Source organism: Amblyraja radiata, chromosome 29 (assembly GCF_010909765.2).
Source record: "Amblyraja radiata isolate CabotCenter1 chromosome 29, sAmbRad1.1.pri, whole genome shotgun sequence".
Lineage (NCBI taxonomy): Eukaryota > Metazoa > Chordata > Chondrichthyes > Rajiformes > Rajidae > Amblyraja > Amblyraja radiata.
Window position 1 is genome coordinate 27,924,356 of NC_045984.1, and position 24,829 is coordinate 27,949,184.

Here is a 24,829-nt window from a genome sequence, read left to right on the forward strand (position 1 = left end):
CGAAACGTTGCCTATTTCCTTCGCTCCATAGATGCTGCTGCACCCGCTGAGTTTCTCCAGCATTTTTGTGTACCTTGGAGAAATCAGTGTTCATGCTGTTGGTTTGCCGGCTATCCAAGCGCTATATGAAAAAGTAAAGTGCAAGAAAGTAACGATGATAAGGGAAACAGGCCATTGTTAGCTGTTTGTGGGGTGAAAATGACAAGCTTGTGCGACTTGGGTTGAGGCGGGGGGAGGGGGGGGGGATAGATAGAGAGGGAATGCCGGGGCTACTTGATGTGAGAGAAATCAATATTCATACCACTGGGCTGTAAACTACCCCAGTGAAATATGAGATGCTGTTCCTCCAGTTTGCGTTTAGCCTCACTCCGACAATGGAGGACTCCTAGGACAGAAAGGTCTGTGTGGGAATGGAAAGGAGAATTAAAGTGTCCAGCAACCGGGAGATCAGGTGAGTTCAGGCAGGCTGAGCGAAGGTGTTCCGCGAAATGATCGCCCAGTCTGCGTTTGGTCTCGCCGATGAATAAGAGTCCATATCTTGAACAACGGATACAGTGGATGAGGTTGGAGGAGGTGCAAGTGAACCTCTGCCGAACCTGAAAGGACTGTCGGGGACCCTAGACGGATTAGAGGGTGGAGCTATAGCGACAGATGTTGCATCTTCTGCAGTTTCAGGGGAAGGTACTTGGGGAGAGAGGCAAGGGATGAGTTAACCAGGGACTGCATCTGTTCTTTTATCTCTCCACATCACCATCTATATCTCTCGTTTTCCTTATCCCTAACCAGTCTGAAGAAGGGTCTTGACCCGAAACATCACCCATTCCTTCTCTCCAGAGATGCTGCCTGTCCCATTAAGTTACTCCAGCTGTTTGTGTCTATCTTTAGTTTAAACCAGCATCTGCAGTTCCTTCTTACGCAGGAGAATTAATATTTGTTCATTCACTCAGAGTTGTTGAGGTGTGCAAGCCACTACCTTTACGAGTTGGTACCACATTTGAAAAATATTTAGATGGACACTTGAAGACCCATAACCTTCAGATTGTTAATGAACATGACAAACAGGGAAGAATCCAGCACAGATCTATCTGGTTCACCACTGGTCATAGGCTGCTAAACTCTCAAACCTCAAGCATTAACCTCAGTCGCCTAATAGCAAGCCAACGTTTTGATCTAATTTGGCAATGTATCTTGGAGCTCATGGCCTCTAGCTTTCCAAATGTGACCTTGTGGAAGACCTTACTGCCATCCACATCTACATTAATCGCCCTCTGTAACTGATTCAGAGTATTTGGATTTCCAAAAAGTAATCAATAAATTGATGCAGAAAAGAACTCTTCAAGTGAAGAGTTCATGATGTTTTGATATAAAAGAACATAAAGAGGATTGGCTAATCAATGGATAACTGTGTTGGGAAAAGCAGGTTGATTTTCAAGTTGGCGAGCTGTAATTACTACAGTGCCACAGGGATCAATGCGAAGGCATCCAGTATTTATGACCTCTATGTTAATGGCTTGGGCAACGTGAAGACATTCATTGTGGCCAAGGTTGTTGAAAATACAAAGATAGGTGTGAATCCAATTTGTGACGAGAACACAGGGCATCTGCAAAAGGGGGACATAGACTGTGGATACCGGAATCTGGAGCAGCAATCTGCTGGAGGAGCTTAGTGCGAGAGAGAAGAAAGGGTTGACGTTTCCTCTGGAGACCATGCATCAGGACTTTAGAAAGGTGGAGGGCATGCGCGGTGTCCAGGATGTAGATGGAAAGGTCTTGAAACATCAACAGTTCCTTCCCCCCCCCCCTCCCCCCCCCCCCCACAGAAGCTGCTCCTCCCGCAGATTGTTTAAGGATCTACAAAAGGGTGATACTGATTGAGTAGCACCGATCTGACAGATGGAGTAAATTGTGAGCAAGGATGATGTTATTCCCACTTTAGTGGGAAGAAAAGAATATCTTTGAAATGATTGAAATGATAGATTGCTGCCGTATAGAAATATGAGTGTCCTTGTTCATAAAGCACAAAGTTGGCATGAGATATAGCAGGTAATTCAGGTGTGCTAAAGAGTGTTATGCTTTATTGGCAGATGGATGAAGAATAAAAGTAAAGAAAGCTTTTAAGTAGGAGTGCTGTGCCGTTTTGGTGTCATTCTCGAAGGAGAAACATCCATGCACTGGAGATATTTCAGATGGCATTCACTCGATTCAAGGCAGCTGTCTTATGAAGAAAGATTAGGCAGATTGGGACAAAACTCAGAAGAATGGGAAGAATTTTGAAATATCAAAGATTTTAATGCCGTGTCAAGGTAGCTGCTTAAATGCTGATTCCTCTCGTCGGAGAATCGAGAACTAGGGACCACGGTTACTGAATAAGGTTTCACTCATTTAACACACAAACGTGGTACAATTTCTTCTGAGATTCGTAAATCTTTGGAGTTTTCCCCCCCCCTGGAGAGCTGTGGAGGATGAGGCATGAACAGATTTAGTGCCCAGATAGATAGACGTTTACAAGAGAATCAAGGATTGTGAGAAACGAACAGGTCCCGAGTTTTCCCGCCCATGATTTTGATGGATCAGACGCGCCTGAGTAATTTTCCACATTGTCAGACAGGATCAGATGTTGCTCATGTACATAGTCTGCATCATATGTGACAGGATCATAATTAGGTTTACTCGATCAGCTGTTCAAATAAGGCTGATCTCTCCCTCCCTTCAATCATGGCTGATCTATCTCTCCCTCCTAACCCTATTCTCCTGCCTTCTCCCCATATCTCTTGACACCTGTACTAATCAAGAATCTATCTATCTCTTCCTTAAATATATCCACTGACTGCCTCCACACAGCCTTCTGTGGCAAAGAATTCCACCGATTCACCACCCTCTAAATCAATTCTTTCTCATCTCCTTCCTAAAAGAACCTCTTAAATAATAATAATAATATATTTTATTGTCATTGCACGTCAGTGCAACGAGATTTAGTATGCAGCTTCAACCGATGAAAAAGAAAAGTAAAATAAATAAATAAGCTGTGTGTCGTGACCATCCGAGGGAGACAGTCCAGGGGGGGTGGGGGGGCACTCAGCAGGGCCGGTTCAGAGCCGCTATAGCTCTTGGAATAAAGCTGTTTCTGAGTCTGGAGGTTCGGGCGTAGAAGGCCTTGTAACGTCTGCCGGAGGGAAGTAGTTCAAACAGTCCGTTACAGGGGTGTGAGGAGTCTTTATGGATGCTGACGGCCTTCCTGAGTCACCGTGTGTGGTAGATGCCCTCCAAGGCTGGTAGCTGTGTCCCAATGATCCTCTGCGCTCTGTGGACGATGCGCTGTAGAGCTCTCCTCTTCGCCTCCGTGCAGCTGAGATACCACACAGAGATGCCATACGTTAATATGCTCTCTGTGGTGCAGCGGTAGAACGTTGTCAGTAGCTGTTGGGGCAGACCAGTCTTTTTTAATGTCCTCAGGAAGAACAGTCGTTGCTGTGCCTTCTTGACCAGCGCAACGGTGTTGGTGGACCATGTGAGGTCCTCTGACATATGAGTGCCCAGAAACTTAAAGCTGGACACTCTCTCCACACTTTCCCCGTAAATGGAGATTGGGGCGTATTCTCCATTATGGGACCTCCTGAAGTCAATAATCAGCTCCTTGGTTTTGGAGGTGTTTAGTGACAAGTTGTTACGTGTGCACCAGTCGGCCAGGTTCTGCACCTCCGCCCTGTATTTTGTTTCATCACCGTTGGTGATCAGCCCAATCACTGTTGTGTCGTCTGCAAACTTCACGATGGTGTTGGTGTCGAATGCAGGAACACAGTCGTGAGTGAAGAGGGAGTAGAGCATGGGGCTTAGTACACAGCCCTGTGGTGTGCCGGTGCTCAGGGTGATAGTGGAGGACAGGTGCGGGCCCAGTCTCACTGCCTGCGGTCGCTCCGTCAGAAAGTTCAGGATCCAATCGCATATCGGCGAGCTGAGGCCTAGCTGGTGGAGTTTGGTGGTGAGCTTGGTGGGGATGACCGTATTGAATGCAGAACTATAGTCAACGAAGAGCATCCTCACATACGTGCCCTGTCTGTCCAGGTGAGTCAGGACAGTGTGAAGAGCCAGAGAGATGGCATCCACTGTTGATCTATTTGCCCTGTATGCAAATTGATGAGAGTCCAGTGAGGCAGGGATGCTGGATTTGATATGGGAGAGGACCAGCATTTTGAAGTACTTCATTGGGATTGGAGTTAGGGCAACCGGGCGGTAGTCGTTCAGGTTGGTGACTTTGGACTTTTTCGGCACCGGCACTATGGTGGCTGTTTTCAGGCACTTGGGGACCGTTGCCAGAGATAGAGATAGATTGAAGATTCTCGTGAATACCTCCGCCAGCTGTACAGCACAGTCCTTTAGTACCCTTCCCTGTACTCCATCCGGGCCTGCAGCCTTGCGTGGATTGATCCTACGCAGAGCGCACTGTACCTCCTGAGTGCTCCGTGTTAAGGCCTGTCCCTCCGCCATGGCCGGGGTTATTCCACTCCTGGTGGTGTTGCCAGTTTCAAACCGGGCAAAGAAGGTGTTCAGTTCGTTGGTCAGTGTGATATCACCGTGGGGGCATGCGGGGCTGCTCTTGTAGTCAGTGATGTCCCTGACACCCTGCCACATGCTTCTGGTGTCCGCGGCATTGAAGTGTTCTTCTACCCTTTGCCTGTGGATGTCTTTGGCCTTTTTTATGCCTTTGTTCAGGTTCGACCTGGCGCACTGTAGGCAGAAGTGTCCCTGGATTTAAAGGCATTGTTGTGTGCCCTTAGCAGATCCTGAACCTCCTTGTTCATCCAGGGTTTCCGGTTTGGGAACAACTTTACTTGGTTGTCCACTGTGACAGTCTCCACACAGCAGTTGATGTAGGAGAGCACAGTGGATGTGTACTCCTCCAAGTCTACCTCTGTACCACTGGTAGCCTGTTGTTCAAACAGGTCCCAGTCGGTGCGATCAAAGCAGTCCTGGAGTTGTAGAGTGGCGTCCTCGGTCCATATTTTGACCGTCCTTATTGCAGGTTTGGTCTTGCGGATGAGGGGTTTGTATGCAGGCAGTAGAAGCAGTGAGAGGTGATTGGATTGCCCCAGGGATGGGCAGGGGAGAACGTAGAACGTAGTGTATGTACACTAGTTTGGGAGTATGTCTTTGGTACCACACATGGCATGCTCTCCAGTGATGTGATATTTTGCTTTGTTGCTGCTCTATCTTTTACACTTGAATGTTTCTTGATAATACATAGAAGGAATCTGATGTTTAAATGTGCTGAAAACTGACTGATGATTCATTCATTCTGCACATCCAGCTGGAGGTGGCTTCAGGTATTCCAGCCTTGTCTCTTACACTCCCCCACTGGGCCAGGCTGTTGTGAAATAAATTAATTTAGTTCATACTGTGACAGCATCAATTTACATTTATATAACGCAACAACCAAACATCTCAAGAAACAGTTAAAGCAAATAGTTAGGTAAATTTATAACTGACTTCAGGTTATTCAGTTCAAGAATAATCCCGATATGGAATGAAATATCAAAAGAACAATGCATGTAAATATTCTGGGACAAATGGTGACTAATGGAGGGGCACGGGTGTCTTTCTGAATGGACTGGAGAAGTTATTAAATAACCCTTCTCTGTTTGTCATTTTAAATGTATGAAATACGAATCTTGTATTACTCCAGAAAACATGCTAGCCGGCTGTTGTCACAACAAATTTCAAAATAAGTCGATAATCAAAATGTTTTATGTTGGAATAAAATATAATAAAACGGAACTGCAGATGCTCATTTATATCAAAGACAGACACAAATGCTGGAGTAACTCAGGGAGTCAGGCTATATCAAAGGAGAAAATGGATGGGTGATGTTTTGGGTCAGGACACTTCTATCTTTTATATTATTGGGCTGGTTTCATCAGGGTACTGACAGCTTATGGATAAATGCAGTGTTTGGAGTGTGTCTTCAGCACTGTTGTCTGATCTGGTATGTTCGGTATTGGTGCAATTTGTCGGTATTCTTGTGCATGCCAAATAATTATTGAACACTGCCCAATTACCCGTACTGGAAGGAAGGGAAGAGGCAGACATCAAATATATGTTGATATACCATTTGACATATCTCAATAAAATTAGTCTGTCGTCGTGGCTATCCCTCGAGGCAAGGATGATGGTCTACGTTCTGTTGTTTTTATGGACTCTCAGATGGCTTATGAGTCCAATCCCCGCAGTGAAAGTTCTTTGACATTCAGGACAGGTAATTCCAGATGGCAGATCAGCCTTTGGTTGTTGCTGCCTCTCTTTACGTTTTCTTCTCTTTTCTTCTAATTCTGTGCATCTCTTGGCTTGGAAGGTCGCTGTTCCTTCTTGGATGATGGTTCGCCAGAGATTCCTGTAATTGTCATTGGTTTCCCAATTGCACATGCTGGCTTTTAAGGCGTCTTTGAATCTCTTCTTTTGTCCGCCTCCTTTCCGTTTGCCTTCTTTAAGCTGGGAGTAGAAGGTTTGCTTTGGTAGACGCTCGTATTCCATCCGAACAACATGACCGACCCATCTTAGTTGGTTCTTGATGATGAAGGCTTCGATGCTAGATGTTTTTGCTTCATTCTGCACGCTGACGTTGGTTCTTCTGTCTTCCCAACTGATATTTAAGCTGCTTCGAAGACATCGTTGATGGAACTTTTCAAATGTTTTCAGATGGTCGTCGGTATGGTGTCCAGGTTTCTGATGCATACAGGAGCATTGGAATCACCACTGCCTTCTACACTAACATTTTGGTGTCTGTTCGGATGTCACGATTTTGAATGACTCTCGTTCGAAGACGTCCTAAAGCTGTTCCAGCACACTTCAGACGAGGTTGGATCTCGTCATCGAGGTCGACATTGGTGGAGAGGTGACTTCCAAGCTACGGAAAGTGATCCACATTTTCCAGAGTTGTTTCACCAAGTTGAATTGATGGTTCTTTCTGATTTGTCTCAGTTGGTGACGATTGGAAGATAACCTGAGTCTTCTGGGAGTTGATGGTAAATCCAAGTTTCGTGTATGCACTGTTGAAGGCAGTCAGGATCTGTTGCAGATAATTTTCTGAGAGAGCTGCAACATAGTTGTCATCTGCGTATTGGAACTCGATGAGGGAGCTCATAGATGTCTTAGTTTTGGACTTGAGACGGGCAAGATTGAAAAGTCTGCCATCTGTTCTGTAGACAATTTCGATTCCTGGGGGTAGGTCGTCCTGGATGATGTGGATGGTTGTCGCAATGAAGATGGTGAACAACGTTGGGGCAATCGTGCATCCCTGTTTCACTCCTGATCTGACTTGAAACGGCTCACAGTTGCTGTTGCTGGCCATGACTGTGGCAAGCATGTCATCGTGGAGGAGTCTCAGGATTCGAATGTACTTTTCAGGACATCCAAAGGTGGATAGGATAACCCATAAGAGTTCCCTTGATACCGAGTCGAAGGCCTTAGTGAGCTCGATGAATGCCATGTACAAAGGTTGAAGTTGTTTACAGCATTTTTCTTGTAGTTGACGCATTGTGAAGATCATGTCGGCTGTTGCATGTGATGGTCTAAAGCCGGCTTGTGTCTCTGGAAGGATCTTCTCAGCTAAAGGCTTGAGTCGGCTGTTCATGATGTGGGCGAGTACTTTGCCCGCTGTTGCTAATAGGGAAATTCCACGATAGTTCCCGCAGTCAGATCGATCGCCTTTCCATTTGTAGATGGTAACGATTGCTGAGTCTCTAAAGTCTCTTGTGGTACTCTTCATTTATCCAGATCTTGATGAGATATTGATGCAGATGGTAATGGTAATGGAGCAGGTTACCTCCAATTTTGTAGACCTCGTATTCCATCGAGCCTAGCTGCCTTGTTGCCTCAAGGTTTTGATGGCTTCCTTGACTTCTTCAAGTGATGGTAATCTGCTTCGGGAATCGTCAACAACACTGCCCAATTACCTTACTGGAAGGAAGGAAAGAGGCAGACATCAAATATATGTTGATATACCATTTGACATACCTCAATAAAATTAGTCTGTAGTCCCCTATTGTTGCATGGTGTGCCAACATCATCAACATTCACAAAAGAAGAATAGGCACTTTGTTAAAATCTAAAGGATTGTTTTTGCCCAAGGACATCAGATTGATGCCATGCAGAGCAAGGATGTTCGCATGATTAATATCCCATATAGGGAAGTAGTAATACTTTGAATAACATCAGTTGTATTTTGATCAAGAGCAGTTGAGAGATACAGCAAGGAGGTAGATCGATAGAATGATCAATAATAGCAAATAGCTTGATCAACTTAAAATGGATTTTTCAAGCATGTTGCTTTGATCAGAATTTTTTCTAAATGCTTTTAATTTTAACTTTGAGTGGTGTTGTTGGGTGTCAGCTCCAGAACGGTTTCAATATTTTCATCTTTCTTTTATTTCTTCTCATGGTCAATCTGAAACCCTTTTTATTCCATCTGTATAAATTGTGATACCTTTCCAATGTCATAAGTTTATTTACTAATGCTTTCCAGTTATTAATGATAAAATATTCTTAATCTGCGTGATAACTGATTTTCAACAAAAAAATGGCATCATTCCAAATCTACTTGGAACTCATTCCTTACGAAGCTTTACATAAGATGAGTACAGCACTGCCGGCACACGCCTGTACTCCAGGTCACCATCGTAGACGTGAGATTGGCCTTCCTGAAAGAGTGAACTACAGAAAGAGTGCTGTGTTCTCAAAACCCGTGCAGACCTGCTGGCAAGAATATTTGCAAGCATTATTTTTAACCTCTCCTTACTCCAATATGGGATTCTGGCCTACTTTAGGAAGATTAGTATCATCCTAGTGTCAAAGAAAAAGTAGCCTGAATGCCTACTGACTCCCATCGACTCTGACATCCCAGACAGCCTTGATCTGTAATGTACCTCCTGCTGGCCCATGGCAGTCGCTCTCCCTGGCCCTACAATCACCCCTAGAAATTCTGTATAACAGAGACAGATATGTCAGACTCCTATTTATCGACTATGGCTTTGCTTTCAACAGCGGAAGAAGGGTTCCGATCAGAAATGTCACCTATCAATTCTCTCCAGAGATGCTGCCTGACCCGACCTTGTGTCCAACTTTGGTACAAACCAGCATCTTGTTCATTGATTCTCCAAACTCCTGGACATGGCTCACAGCTCCCCCTTCTGCAACTAGATGATTTATTTCCTGATTCATAAGCTGCAGTCAGTAAGGATAAGTGACAAAACATACTCCACGATCATTTTCAACACGGGTCTCCTGCCCGGTTGCGTTCTCAGCTCCTTGCTATGCTCCCTATACACTCATGACTGGGACCAAATTCTGCTCTAACCCAATTTACAAGTTTACAGATGACACCACCATAATGGGCATAATCAAACAATGATGAGACTGAGTTCAGGAAGGCAATAGAGAGGTGAGCAGCATGACAACCACGTCTCTCTCCATGACAGCAAAATGACGGAGCTGGCCATTGGCTTGACGACGTGGGGTGGAGCACACTCCCCAGTCTGTCTCAGTGGTGCTGAAGTGCAGATGTCCTTGAGGTTTCTTGATGTAAATATTACCAACAATTTCTTCTGTTGCAATCACATTAAGGGTACGGCCAAGAAAGTACATGGCGCCTCTACTTCCTCAGAAGTATAAGGAAATTTGGCATGTCTCCAATAATTCTTAACATATCAGATGCACCATAGAACGCATCCTATCTCGATGCATCGCAGCTTGGTATGACAACTGCTGTGCCCATGACAGCAAGAGATTGCAGAGAGTAGTGAGTACAGTACAGACCCGTGCATTACACAAACCACCCCCCCCCCCCCCCCACCCCCATTGACTCCATCTGTACTTCATGCTGCCTTTGGAAAGCAACCAAATCAAGGATCACTCGCACCCCATTGATTCTCTCTTCTCCCCTGTCCCGTCGGGCAGACGAAACAAAAGCTGGAAAGCATGTACAACCAGATTTTAGAGTAGCTTCTTTCCTTTTGTTATCATATTCTGGAACGGACCTGTGGTTTGCTAGGGCTTAATTCCTGATCTTCCAATCTACCTCATTGCGGCTTTGCACTTTTTAATCTGCATTTTCTCCATTGCTGTAACTGTATATAATGCAGTTTGTTTATTTTCTCTCTTGCACTGCCTGTTGTGCCCATGTATAGTGTCATTTGCCTGGATAACACACAAGGCAAATTTTCACTTAATTTCATAATAAACCACTACCAATATGAAACCCAGCAAAAACTGTAAAATCTGCTGTCACAAAATCTCAGTTTCACCAAATACTGCTTTGCATGACTGTGTATTTCTGGAAAGTGCCTTGGGGTTTTTCCTGGACTTTGTGGATTTCTCTCCATTCGGAATGGGATAAAAATCAGCCACTGTTTTTTTCTCAATGGTAATGCGATTCAGTTTTCAAAATTTTACATGTAAAATATATATTTTTAAAATCAGCAGATGCTGTAAATCTGAAATAAAAAGAGAAAATGCCTTAAAGAAATAGCAGGTCAGGTAGCACTCACGGGAAGAGAAAAAGTTAACATTTCAGGTCTCGGATCTTTTTCCAGAACTGGGAAAGAGAATGATATCTGTTGGTTTTCTGTGTGAGTGAAGATGGGGAGGGGTGTGCAAAAAAATGTGAATGTCTGTAACAGGGAGGATTGTAATGGCTTAATGGGAGCAGTTGTTTGGTCTGTACAATGTGTTGTTAATGATAAGGATGTGGGACCTTCCGGCAGGCCAGACTTGTATGAGTAGGATAAGAAAATGGTCGTGTTCCTTTGTATCTCAGTAAAGACCCCAGTTCTGTAATGTGTAGGAAGAAACTGCAGGTGCTGGTTTAAACCAAAGATAGACACAAAAAGCTGGAGTAACTCAGCGGGACAGGTAGCATCTCTGGAGAGAAGGAATGAGTGAGGTTTCGGGTCGAGACCCATTCCTTCTTTCCAGAGATGCTGCCTGTCCTGCAGAGTTACTCCAGTTTATTGTGTCTATGTCCAGTTCTGTAATCTCAGGGTTTGTGTGCTTCTCTGATTCTGGCCTCTTGCAAGTCTTCAGGTTTAGTCTTTGGAAATGATGTTGCAGGCTGTCAGGGTCCTAACCTCTGACATCATCTTAATTCTCCTTTCTCTTGTTACCTTCTCCTTTACTCCTTTAAAAAACTGGCCTTTTTATTGAGTTTTTGGTCATCTTTTATGGTGGATATTAATCCTGCGAAGTACTTTTCATGTTGAACTCTGTTTAAGGTGGGTTTATAAACACAAGTTGTTTTGTCATAATCATTGCTCCGAGGCTCTGCTGAAAGCATGTTGTTCACCTCTCTCCCTCGCCACCTAACACACTGAAAGTGATCATCTAAAAATTATATCTGAGCCCCAATGCAATATGAAGTTAAGTGCTTTTATTGGCATCATGAATGCAATATTGGAAAACTGTTAATTGGGAGGAAATTAAAATCATAATTGCATTGTTAATAATTTATGCAGTTAATTAGTGCATGCCGCCAGCTGAAATAATAATGAATGTGAGCTCCCATGTGTTTATGATTAATCACTTTTTGTGGACACTTCATTTAAACTGTAATCTGAATCTGAGCCAAATAGGGCTAAACCATGCAGATGAAGCTGTTAAACATCAATCATTATCCCAATTGCTTGGCATGCAACTAGTTTAACCTTCTATGTTAGCATCTGAAGAACAAATAAATAAATTATCATCATGAAGTCTCTCTATCAGAAGCTGTCTGACAAGTTTTACTAGCACAGTAGGTTTATTTTCACCCTGTTGAATTTAGATTGTTTCTCAATGCATCAACTATTCTACCTTTAAGTCAATCTTAAGGTTCTGCAACTGTTGGGGGGCAGCTTGCGTGTTGCATTGACGTTCTGAACCACCACTCTTTGCTTGACCAATTATGTGCCCTCTCTGTTCTGGCCTTGATTATTGCTGAAATCTTAGCCCTTTACCAGGTGATCTTGTGTCTCTTTCCTCATCCCCTCCACAGTCCCTTAAATTATATGGTCTTGACCAGGGTAACCACCATTGTAACCTCCTGTACCACATGGCATCGAACAGCAATTTATAGGTTCCAGTTTATTGAATGAGATCCAGGTTAACCTTGCATCACAGCTAAGCCTGTGAGACTCACAACTATGTCCGAAGGTAGCGCATGTCAAATGCCTCTTTTTTTTCTCTCTCATATATTTTGTTAGGTATCATTATGTAGCAGCTCTACCTGTGCTCATTGCAGGGATGACCACATCTTTGAGTCGATATCTGTTGTATTGCGACATCCTGTGAAACTCATCTGTCTGAGATTTTAAAATATTCCACAGTCCCTCTATCTTCTACATTTCATAGCATCCATATTAGGTACCTTATTTATCATCTTTCCCTTCCAGGTATAACATATAACAATTACAGCACGGAAACAGGCCATCTCGGCCCTTCTAGTCCGTGCCGAACACTTACTCTCACCTAGTCCCATCTACCTGCACTCAGACCATAACCCTCCATTCCTTTCCCGTCCATATACCTATCCAATTTATTTTTAAATGTTAAAATCGAACCTGCCTCCACCACTTCCACTGGAAGCTCATTCCACACAGCTACCACTCTCTGAGTAAAGAAGTTCCCCCTCATGTTACCCCTAAACTTTTATCCCTTAATTCTCAAATCAGGTATACCAAGTTGTGTTTTATATTGAATTCCAATTCCCACCCATCTGACAATCGGCAACCTTCAGATTCATTCCAAGCACAAAGCAATTTCTGAATTAGCTGAAAAATCATTAATTGTTGATTGATCATTTAATTCTAAATCTTTAATATACACCACTCAGCTAACTTTGGATGTTACCTGTTACAGTCCCTTTCATTACATGGCTTCCACATTTCTGCCCAAACTGCAACCTTCTCCATTACTACTGTGCAATTAGTTGGCCAAATGGCAATTGCTAGTTGACTTAATATTCCTTGATTTCTCTATTGCTCAAGAATCTATTAGTTAGTCATATACATTCTTATTGACATTCAAAACCCTTTGGGGCAGAGAATTCCAGACACTTACAGTTAAACAGCTGATCTCTTATCCTAACTCTGAGGTTTGGTCTAGGTTATGGTTTTGGAAATGAAGGATTGGAATCAATAAAAACAAACTCTAGATACGAATCACTTGTGTGTTTTTGCCGTCCGCCCGAAAAACAAAGCATTCTTGGGGGGAAAAAATTCAGAATTCATTAATTGAAGATCTTCTTTCAATTATGCATGGCACTAAAACCAATTCAGTCAAAGCATGCTGATCCCTAAAAAAGCCCATAATACTCACTCGCATGAGACCCATTACAGAAGAACATTTTTGAAAGGGCAGGATGATTGAAATGGAAAAATCATTTTCATTGTGTGCATTGTGATGGCTCAGGAGAATTCCTTGCATAGCATTTACAGTGAAGGGTGAATTTGATGAACTAAATCATTGTCTACCACTGTAAATCGGACTCTGCTAGGAACTGAAAATTGTAAAGATTATACTACACAACAGCTTTCAAAACAAAAACTTGCTATTACCAGACTGGTACTGATTTACCTTTTGTTCTTCTGCTGTTTTCAATCTTGATGCTATTCTCTCCTGTAAATTTTGACCTTCACTTTTGAACAGAAATCACTAGTACATTTTGTGCGATGTGACTTGTCTGCTATATTAACATATGCGAAAACCCTTTTAAAATGAATAATGATGCTGTTAAAACAGCTGAATAATTTCACACAAATATTACTCTCAGTAATGTTACACGTTGTTCCATACATATCGATCTGTACAATTCTGTGCAAATTCTTACAAAACCATTTGAATGATAATGAGCGATGTGATTTCATCAAGGACAGATATACAATATAACTTAATAAAAAGAAGAAATAAATGTAATATTTCCCAACATGAATGAAAATTAATATTAAAATCTGAATTTGAAATCATTTCCATACACTTTAAGATAAACAATCATTATAAGTGGACAGTGTGGATTATGTTTTGTTTTAAAAGCAGAATTAGTGTCGATTTTGATCAGGATTCCTTCAGATCCTGATGTTAAATGAATGGTTGGCTTCATATTTATTGGCCTCGCATCTAACATTTCCTTTCTCATTAACCTTTTCCAGCCCAACAATGTTCCAAAATATTTAGCTTCAGATGATTAAAACCTAAGCTGTGGAATTCTAGGTTTAAATCTCACCAATTTGGTTTCAGTGGTGTTTAATTGTCATATTTACAGCAGCGTAACAGATATGCAAACACAGTACTCAATAGATAACATAATAAAACAAACAAAAGTTCAACGAATAAATAAAACAATATGAGTGCAAAATAATACAAATATGGTTTCTTTATAACTGTGTAATCCAGTGAAATACTTTTTTTGCATCAATTCAGCAAGATTCTCACCCTACATCAACACAATCCCCCAGTTAGTACAGAATGTATCGAATAGCCCACTTAGTCTATATGTAAGAGGTGTCATTTTGGTGCCAGTTTACAGTCCCAACTGCAACTGGCCACATAGGCCTGTTGCAGCTGTTTGCCTCCATTCCGATCCTCCCGCGAACCATCGTCCCTCTTCAGCCCTTGTTCCCCCGCTCCCTGGCCTTAAAGCCCTTTCCAAGGGTTCATTCCAAAGTTCATTCCAAGAGTTCTCCCGAGTTTGCCCTGATTCGAACTCGGAGATTTACGGTAATGGCCACTCGTCGGTACTCGGGGCTGTTGTGGACATTTTTCATCATGTTGAAAAATCTTCACGAGTATTCCCGTGCTTACCTGCCGTTAGCGAGTCTTCCCGAGTACCTGCTGTTAGCGCTAAGAAATGTCCCCGAGCTCCGACATACCCGCTACGTTCATTCTCCGTGCTTACCACGAGTTTGGGTTTTTTTAAACTCGGGAGAGCTCTTGGAATGAACTCGTACCGTGGGACAGGGCTTTTACTGATGTTGAAAGCAAGGTTTTTGTTCTGGCACCATTCAATCACACGATCGATTTCCCTCTTATACTGTGGTTGTTAACAGTTATTGGTCCCGCAGCGATGTTAACGTCAGTGAATTTAAAGATGGAGTTGAAACAGTGTCCGGCTGACAAGGTCATTGGATGGGGTGATGGTGTTGAATGCCAAGCTATAGTCATGTTTTACCGTCCATGCCGTCAGCGATTCCCCATTGATCTATTGTGGTGGCACGCAAATTGTAGTGGGTCCTGGTTCTTGTTATGGTAGAGTTGATATGTACCATAACAACCTCCCATAAAAATATACTACTTAAGACTGTACATCTCGTTAGAGGTATAAGCATTAAATTGTAGTGTGACTAATCAATCCTTTTAATTTGGAAGAGGATCAGGAGTAATAAAAATTGAAAGGGCTTTCAGCATTTTCTGTTTAAATTTCCGATTTTCAATGTCTGCAATTTTTTGATTTTTTATTTACTGAGGTTCAAGGGTCCTTTTCTACATTCCATCTGAAAGGTGGCGCCAGCAGAAATCTAGACAAGGATACTTAAGACAATGAAGATTTTCTGTGTAGCTATGGACTGGATGAGATTTGTCAGTTGTTAACGATTTCAGTCACTAATAACATCAGCTGTCAGGTAATGTCTGGTAGTAGAAACAACTGCAGCTGCTGGTTTATACCAAAGATAGACACAATGTGCAGAAGTAACTCAGCAGGTCAGGCAGCATCTATGGTGCAAAAGGATGGATGACATTTCAGGTCAGGAACCTTGAGGAAGAGTCCCGGCCAGAAATGTCACCCATCCTTTTGCACCATAGATGCTGCCTCGCCTGCTGAGTTTCTCCTGCACTTGGTGTGTGTCTTAGGCAATGTCTGGTGCTGACCTGAAGTGTGTGAGAGAGATACATTTTAGCATGAATTAAATCTTGGCATAGCATTAGTGCAGCCATTTCAATAACTTGTTTCTAGAAAGAAGCCTTTTTAACGAGCTACTGAAAAAATGGGCGGATTGTATTTATGCATTGAAATCAAAAAGGTGGTAATTGATGTGCCAGTAATATTTGTGTTTGCCAGTCATCTTTGAATTCCATGATCAAACTATCACTTAACCACCGTGGTTTCTGAGATGCCATTTTTCTTGTAGCAGTTCCTGATTGATGTTATTCATTTCCTTCGAGGATTGTTAACATAGGCTGGGAATATCCAGTAAATGATCAGCAGACTTAGTTTAATAAATTCTGCCTCTGATTTGCCTTGATTGGCAGTAAGTTACATGTGCTAATTTTTTTAGACACGAGTCTTTTCTTTTAATGTCAAATGATGTGTTCATAGCATTTGATTTTTTTTTAATGGTATTTCGTATATCTATTTGTGTCTCCAATTCGTCATTGTCTCCATTTACCTATTTCCATCCTTTTTCCATTATTCCAATAAGTTGTATAATTGCAGGTAACTAAACCCTACCATTGCATGCATTTGGGTACAGTTGGAATTGTGGTTCTCTTGATTCGGTTCCATGCTCAAGTTGCCTGACTCTTATAAGAGGATTGTACCCTTTCTATAAGGAAAGGAAAAAATCAACCTATGTACTTTAAGTATTGCTGTGAAGGAATCTTAAACAGGTGCACAGATACAGATGACACTAAAGAAGGGTAGTTTTGTAGATAGCGAAGATGGTTGTCAAAAATTGCAGCAAAATCTTGATTGTTTGGGCAGGTGGGCTGAGGAATGGTTAATGCAGTTTAATGCAGATATGTGTGAGGTGTTGCATTTTGGGAAGTCTAACCAGGGCAAGACCTACACAGAGCTCTGGGGAGTGTTGTAGGTCGGATAGATCTAGGAAGGCAGGTACATTGACCCTTCAAAGTGGTGTCACAGGTCGATAGGGCGATCAAGAAGACTATTTGCACATTGGCCTTCAAGTCAAGGTACTGAGTATAGAAGTTGGGAGGTTATGTTAAATTTGTGCAAGGCATTGGTGAGGCCACATTTGGAGTATTGTGGTCGGTTTTGGTCATCTGTTATAGGAAAGATGTTATTAAGCTGGAAAGTGTGCAAGGGAATTTACGAGGATGATGCCAGGACTTGAGGGCCTGAGGAATAGGGAGTGGTTGAGGTGGCTAGGGCTTTATTGCTTGTAGCGCAGGAGGATGAAGGGTGATCTTATAGAGGTGTGTAAGATCATGAGAATAATAATAGGGTAAATACACCATTTTTTACCCATAGTAGGGGAATCAAGAATCCGAGAACGTGGGTTTGAGGTAAGGGGGGGAAAGATTTAATCGGAGCCTGAGGGGCAACTTTTTTACACAAGGGCGGCAGGTATATGGAACAAAATGCCAGAGGAGGTAGTTGAGGCAAGTACTATCACTATGTTTAAAAAAACCCAATTAGCTTTTTAATTTAACTTTAGCTAGCTTTACCATGGAATCTGAACACACGATAAATCTATTTAATGCCTCTCCTAACATCCTTAAGTTCCCTTCACCATGTTGGCCTCTATTCCCATCATGCTTCCCCAGTATTTAAGCTCTTTAGTTAAATATATTACAAACTGCTCATCTTTCTTATCATTTTCAGAATTCCATACATCAGCAACTCCTCAGTTTTTTTTTTGATGTTCCCAATCTCTAGTTGCTTGTGTTCACTCATTTAACTAGATAACCCTGATTGCAGTTTATTCTCGTGGTCACCCCGGTTTTACCCTGCCAGAGACATTCCTTTCCCCTACCCTCCGTGTAGCTTTTTTTTGGGTCTCTTTTCCAGTTCTAACAAAAGGTCAGAACCTAAAACACTAACTCTGCTTCCCTTACAACTATTGCAGGCTGACCTGCTGAGTATTTCCAGCATTTTCAGATTAATTGTGTTTGTTTAGTTCAGTTTAGAGATACAGTGTGGAAACAGGTCCTTCGGCCCACCGAGTCCGCACCAACCAGTGATCCCCCCACATTAACACCATCCTACATACACTAGGGACAGTTTACAATTATACCAATCCAATTAACTTACATACCTGTACATCTTTGGAGTGTGGGAGGAAACCGAAGATCTCGGAGAAAAGCCACACGGTCACGAGGAGAACGTACAAACTCCGTACAGACAGCACCCGCAGTCGGGATCGAACCTGAGTCTCCGACGCTGTAAGCGCTGTAATGCAGCAACTCTACCGCTGCGCCCCCATGCCGCCCTTTTGAATTGAATTGAATGCCTTTATTGTCATTCAGACCTTACGGTCTGAACGAAATTTCATGCCTGCAGTCATACATACAATCATACAATAATAACAACAATAACACAAATTAACACCACCACAGTGAGTCCTCCAAGCACCTCCTCACTGTGGTGGAGGCAAAAATCTTAGGGCTGCAGTCTCTTCCCTCCTCTTCTCCCTCTGCGCTGAGGCGATACCCCACCGGGCGATGGTACAAACAGTCCCGCGGCTCACCGAACCCCGCAACGGGCCGGCTCAAACACCGCGGCCCGGGGTGGTCGAAGCTGCCGCCCTCCAGTCCAACGGACGCAGCCGCTGGCCCGCGGCTCAACCCCGGACTCAGGTCATAGCCGCCAGAACGCCGTCCCAGCCACCGGAGCACCATTCCAGCCCCGAGCCGGATCGCTCACACGTGAGTGCCGTTCCTCCCTCGAGCTGGGCCGCTCCGACGGGAGTTCCGTTCCTCCCTCGGGCTGGGCCGCTCCGACGGGAGTTCCGTTCCTCCCTCGGGCTGGGCCACTCCGACGGGAGCGCCGTTCCAGCCCCGAGCTGGGCCGCCCTCACGGGATCTCTGTTAAATACTGTGCGGCAAATTGATGTAAGCCTTTCTGCATTTTGAATTACATGGCAGAGTTTTAATTGCAGTGGATCTATAAAAAAAGTGGAAAGAACTTTAAGATCTAGATCCAATGGTGGCTTTTCTATAACTACCAATGCTGAGGCCAGTTTCCACAGCACAGTCTGAAGGTTAAATTGGATTCATCTGATTAGCCGGGTCCTTTGTCATTCAGACATTTTAATGATTTTAAACAAAAAAATGAAAAATACTGCTTAATATTATTGTTTACCAAGATAAGAAAAATAAAATGTCAATAATTTAAATACAAGGGATACAAATCATGTATAGAGATGATGAACTGCATTTTATGGTTAAGGATGAAATGAATATGAATCATTTTATTCCGAGATCGGTTGCACTCTACAATGGCAGCAGGACATAAATATGGTGTGACTACAAAAGCAGTTTCCATTATAATTGTAGACCTAAGTATTTATAGTGGAAATATAAAAATGAGGACAGATTGTACTTTTTCTCCTGGAGATGTGCGGAGCGGCAGAGTTGCTGCCTTATACCTTCACAGACCCGGGTTCAATTAGAAACATAGAAACATAGAAAGTAGGTGCGAGAGTAGACCACCAGGTCCGTCGAGCCCGCACCGCCATTCGCTCATGGCTGAACACTAAACAGACACACTTACCCACAAACAGTAGACACAAGACACAGAACACAAGACACTACCCTCCCCTTTATACCACTATCACCCCTCTCCACCCCAAAAACCTCGTGATCTCCTGGGGGAGGCAAAAAAACGGATAAAAACCCAGGTCCAATTCGGGAAAAAAATCCGGGAAATTCCTCTCCGACCCCAATCCAGGCGATCGACACTTGTCCAGGAGATCACTCAGGTCTTACTATACTAACCATACCTAGGTCCATATCCCTGCCCTCTCCCCGTAGCCCCTTATCCCCTTAATTCTGGCCATGGGTGCTGGTCTATACGGAGTTTGTATGTTTGCTCCATGACCTGCGTGGGTTTTCTCCGGGATCTCTGCTTTCATCCCACACCTCCAAGACGTGCAGGTTTGTAGGTTAATTGGCTTGGTGTTATTGTAAATAAGATAGTGTTGGTGTGTGGGGATTGCTGGTCGGTCGGTGCAGTCTCAGCGGGCCGAAGGGCCTATTTCGAAGATGTATCTCTAAACTAAACTAAATTTGCCCAATTTACTTTCTTGATCGTTCAACCTCCTTTATCTGAAGACCTCATTTAGTGTTGAATACATTGTACAACGCCACAATATTTGTGTGTTATGTGCAGCATATCTATCTGCTTCATGTCAGCATCAAAACAGTTAAGATAATTTATTTGTTTCTCTCATTTTGTTCTGAAGACCTGTATAGATTTCAGCCAAAAGTTGGGTATGACACTATAGCAACAATCGAACACAGTCGCTCCATTTTGATGCAATGATCTGGAAAGTGCATGTCCAAGAGGATTATCTCGAACTTGTACCAATGTGCCTTTGAAAGTATTGTGATGAGAGACATCTCAGCCTGGAATGGCAATGCCTCTGCTTCTGACCACCGGGATCCACAGAATGTGGTGAACACAGCCCAGTGCATTCCGGGCTCATCATTCCCTTCCCATGATAGACACAAAATGCAGGAGTAACTCAGCAGGACAAGTAGCATCTCTGGAGAGAAGGTTATATTTCGGGTCGAGACCTTTCTTCAGACCCAAGTCGTCACCCATTCCATCTCTCCAGAGATGCTGCCTGTCCCGCTGAGATACTCCAGCATTTTGTGTCTATCTTTGGTTTAAACCAGCAGTTCCTTCCTACACACTCCCTTCCACTGATATTGGGGTTGCGTTGTTATTTTCACGTTTACTAAGATATAGTAGATAAAACTTTGTTTTGTGTGCTGTCCTGTCAAATTATGCCATACATGAGTACGTTCAAACCAGACACAAGAACAACAGGCAGTGCCAATAAAAAATTAAGCAATGCAGAATATAGTGTTTCCACTTTAAACTTTACCTGAGACTTTATAGATATAGGTATGTTGCAAAGCCTACCTGAAGCGTAGCTGAAAATCTGTCGCTGCGGGTGTGCGCGATTTTGGCGCCGTTTAGAGGGGGGCGGGTTTAAAACGCGATTTTCTCTAGGCTGTTCAAATCGAAGATGTTCAGCCTAGTTAATTATTAACGAAAAATCGCTGGAAGACCCCGTCGCAAAAGCTATTATTAGTTTTAAAGGCCTCGTATAATAGTTATAGTAGTTTAAAAATCAATTTCTAAACCCGCGACCACCGGCAGCTGTCAAGATCTCATAGAGCAAATAATTGAAGGTATGCTGCTTATTTTTACATTAAAAAGGGCTTCTTAAGATCCCTTTATACAAAGTTTAATATTGCGAATAGCTCATTTTGGGCCCATTATATCCCGCAGTATTTTTCTGGGCATTTGAGGGCACAAATCTAGCGCAATGTGAACGTTCTAAACCAGCGCGTTCACAGGATCCCACTAGAAAGCTGATTTAAAATGGACTTTAATTTACAGCAATTGAACACTAAATTCCTTCCATTTGGCCTATAAATTAATGTAAATGAGATTTAAAAATCATGTTTTATTGTGAATTATTTATGAATATTATTTGGACACTTAGGCTATTTAAAAATGTTAATCATTTATTAAGAAATGGATAGATGTTTAGATCTAGTAATTGAAGTTTGAAATTAGCTACACTTGGATAACTAACTAATTATATGCTTTAATTTCAGGTCATCCAAGTAAGATTATTTTATATTTGTTTCACAATGGTTCAATCTACGATAACTGAAAATTTCATTCAGTTCTCTTAATTTTTGAAGAAGGTTATGGGCTTTTGACTGCACACGATCACAGCTTTTTTGTTATGTCCATAGAAAATCAATAGGGAACAAGATGCTAATTTCCGAGTATGAAAATGGCCATAACTTTTTAAATACTTGAGATATGAAAGTGAATTAGGTGTCAAATTAAACTTCTTTTTATGCTTTATCTGATGGGATAAATTACAGACTTGATTTTTTAAATCTCAAAATTTTGTAACATTGCTAATAGATACAGCATGGAAACAGGCCCTTCAGCCCACCGAGCCTGCACCGATCAGCGGCCTGCACATCTACTCTAGCACTATCTTACACACTAGGGAGAATTTACAGTTTTTACCGAAGCCAATTTACCTACATACCTATACGTCTTTGGAAACCGGAGCACCCGGAGGAAACTCAGGCGGTCACAGAGAACGTACAAACTCCATGCAGACAGCTTCAATAGTCAGGATCGAACTAGGGTCTCTGGCACTGTACGGCAGCAACTGTGCAGCCACTGTGTTAATTGACAGAAGGTGTCTGGCCGTCTAAGTTCTCCCGGCACCTTGTGTTTTGCTCAAGATTCCAGCATTGGTGGTTTCTGGTGTCTCCTTGATTGTGTTGGCTGTTTTCACGAGGCAGCATGTTGTATAGATGGAGCTGATGCGGGAGGAGGGGAAGGCTTGCTTACATCCAGTCCATCTTCACGATGCTTTGCATCAGGAAGGCTGGAAATTTCGTCAAGGATTCCTGCCACTCGGCTATTTCCTTTTCTGTCTTATACCTTCTAGGAGAAGGAACAATGGCTTGTAAACTCAGCAGGTTTTTCTCATTTGCTATTTAACTTCTGAACCAATCTCCTCTTTCACACTCCATTCCCAAAGGTACTGCCACATACTCTCATTCCACTTTTCACTGTACCGCGATACATGCGACAATAAACTAAACTGAACTGAACCTCATTCGGTTATTACTTTAATATTGGCTTGAACTTCTCAGATTTTTACACTGCTGTCTTTGCACCATTTTGCTGCTTTGTACGCACCATATCTACTGTATTTATCATTATTTTATGTATATTGTATACTTTGCAATTCACGTGAACAAGGGATTGCATCGCATCCTAGTGCATATAACAATAAACTAATCTATTATCCTTGCTTGAAGCCCAAGATTTACAAGTAAAATCCCTTTGCAATAGCAATTAAATGCTAATTGATATTAAACTTTTTGCTTAACTGCACCAATTGCGTTTGTGAACATAAAAGTGCGTAAGCATACTCAAACTTTGCATCAGAATATTGCAAAAAGAAAGTTCTTCAGACGCCGAAACTCTTAAATGAAAAAACGATGAAGGTACTGACGAGCCCCAAGCTGGCTCTTCCCAAGGGTAAGCTGAAGTACAGCCTCTGCTTGGCCGAGTGCAGTGCCCTGGAGCTCCCACACAGCACCGAAAGACTAGCACGTTGCCAATTTTCTCAGCTTTCAGGTTGGGAACTCTGCCTGCTGAGCTAGTGCCAGGTTAGTCCCTGTGCCCTGGAATTCAATGGCCTGTTCTAATTCATCTTAAAATTGATTATCTGCAAAATCAATATCAAGTTAAACATTTGCATTAAAAATCCCACCAATCTTTATTCTACTTTTCTCTCCTTTTCTTTACCTTTCCACCATTCCCACAGCACTCAAACTATAGCGCGTGTGCAGTGTGTTCATCTCACTGTCACAACTTGCTATTAGGAAGCAGTTTGATGCATGTATAGGAAGGAACTGCAGATGCTGGTTTACACCGAGGATAGACACAAAATGCTAGAGTAACTGAGTGGGACAGGCAGCGTTCCTGCATAGAAGGAATGGATGTTGTTTTGGGTCGAGACCCATCAGATTGTGTCAGGGGAGAGGGAGACACAGAGATCAGGAGATGTTGGTGTGAAAATGAGACATCAAAGGGGATAGTGTCCAGGGAAAATGTAGAATAGATCATTGTTAGCTGGAAAAAGGTGACAACGAAGCATACAGAGATAACATTTAATCAGGGGGTCAGTCAGACTGGTCGGAGAACCACGAAGGGGGAGGGATGAAGAGATAGCAAGGGTTACTTGAAGTTAGAGAAGTCAATATTCATACCACTGGGGTGTAAGCTGCTCAAGCGAAATATGAGGTGCTGTTCCTCCATTTTGCGCTGGGCCTCACCCACAGTGGAAGCGCCCCAGGACAGAAAAGTCAGTATGGGAGGGGGAGTTAAAATGTTTAGCAATTGGGAGATCGGGTAGGTTATGCGGACTGAGCGGTGTAGAAAATAAACCACACGTTGCTGGAGTAACTCAGCATGTCGGGCAGCCACTCTGGAGGACGGGCAGCAACTCTGGAGGACGGGCAGCCACTCTGGAGGACGGGCAGCCACTCTGGAGGACGGGCCTAGGTGATGTTTTGCGCCGGGACAGTTCTTCAGACAATGGACTCTCACCATCGACGGCACCACTGTCTCCCCATCTCCCAAGGCCCGCAACCTTGGCGTGATCTTTGATTCCACCCTCTCCCTTGAGCCTCACATCCGCCATGTCATTAAAACCTCCTTCTTTCATCTCCGCAACATCGCCAAACTCAGACCCTCTCTCACACCGCCCGCTGCTGAAAGACTCATCCATGCCTTCATCGCCTCCCGACTGGACTATTGCAACTCACTTCTCCTTGGCATCAGCTCCACCTACATCAACCGACTCCAACTGGTCCAGAACGCAGCCGCCCGACTCATCACCCACACCAAATCCTGGCATCACATCACTCCAGTCCTCAAACAACTTCACTGGCTTCCCATCTCCCACCGGATCACCTACAAAATCCTGATCCTCACCTACAAAGCCCTCCACCATCTGGCCCCCCCATATCTCACTGACCTCCTCTCCCCCTACCAACCCTCACGGTCCCTCAGATCCACATCAGCCGGTCTCCTCTCCATCCACAAGTCCAACCTCCGCAGTTTAGGGGACAGAGCCTTCTCCAGGGCAGCTCCCAGGCTCTGGAACTCCCTCCCCCAACTGATCCGCAATTCCGTGTCCCTCACCATCTTCCAGTCCCGCCTCAAGACCCATCTCTTCACCTCTGCCTATCCTTAGCCCCACGTCCCCCTCCCTTTTCATATGTGCATTAATTGCCTTATTATTGTGTTTTGTATTGAATTCTGTCTTTACTTTGTGTACTAGTCATG

The 24,829-nt window shown here is 43.2% G+C and overlaps 1 protein-coding gene and 1 long non-coding RNA gene across 2 annotated transcripts in view; both read left to right on the forward strand.

Annotated features, from left to right (window-relative positions):
* The window catches only part of wdr18 (WD repeat domain 18), a 136,361-nt gene that overhangs the window by 52,481 nt on the left and 59,051 nt on the right, over window positions 1-24,829 (forward strand). The gene's annotated exons all lie outside the window — the stretch shown is intronic.
* Window positions 4,948-23,411, forward strand: LOC116989549. Its single transcript, XR_004416263.1, has 4 exons — window positions 4,948-5,108; window positions 8,022-8,027; window positions 15,244-15,252; window positions 23,398-23,411. It is a non-coding gene; the product is annotated as an uncharacterized LOC116989549 (long non-coding RNA).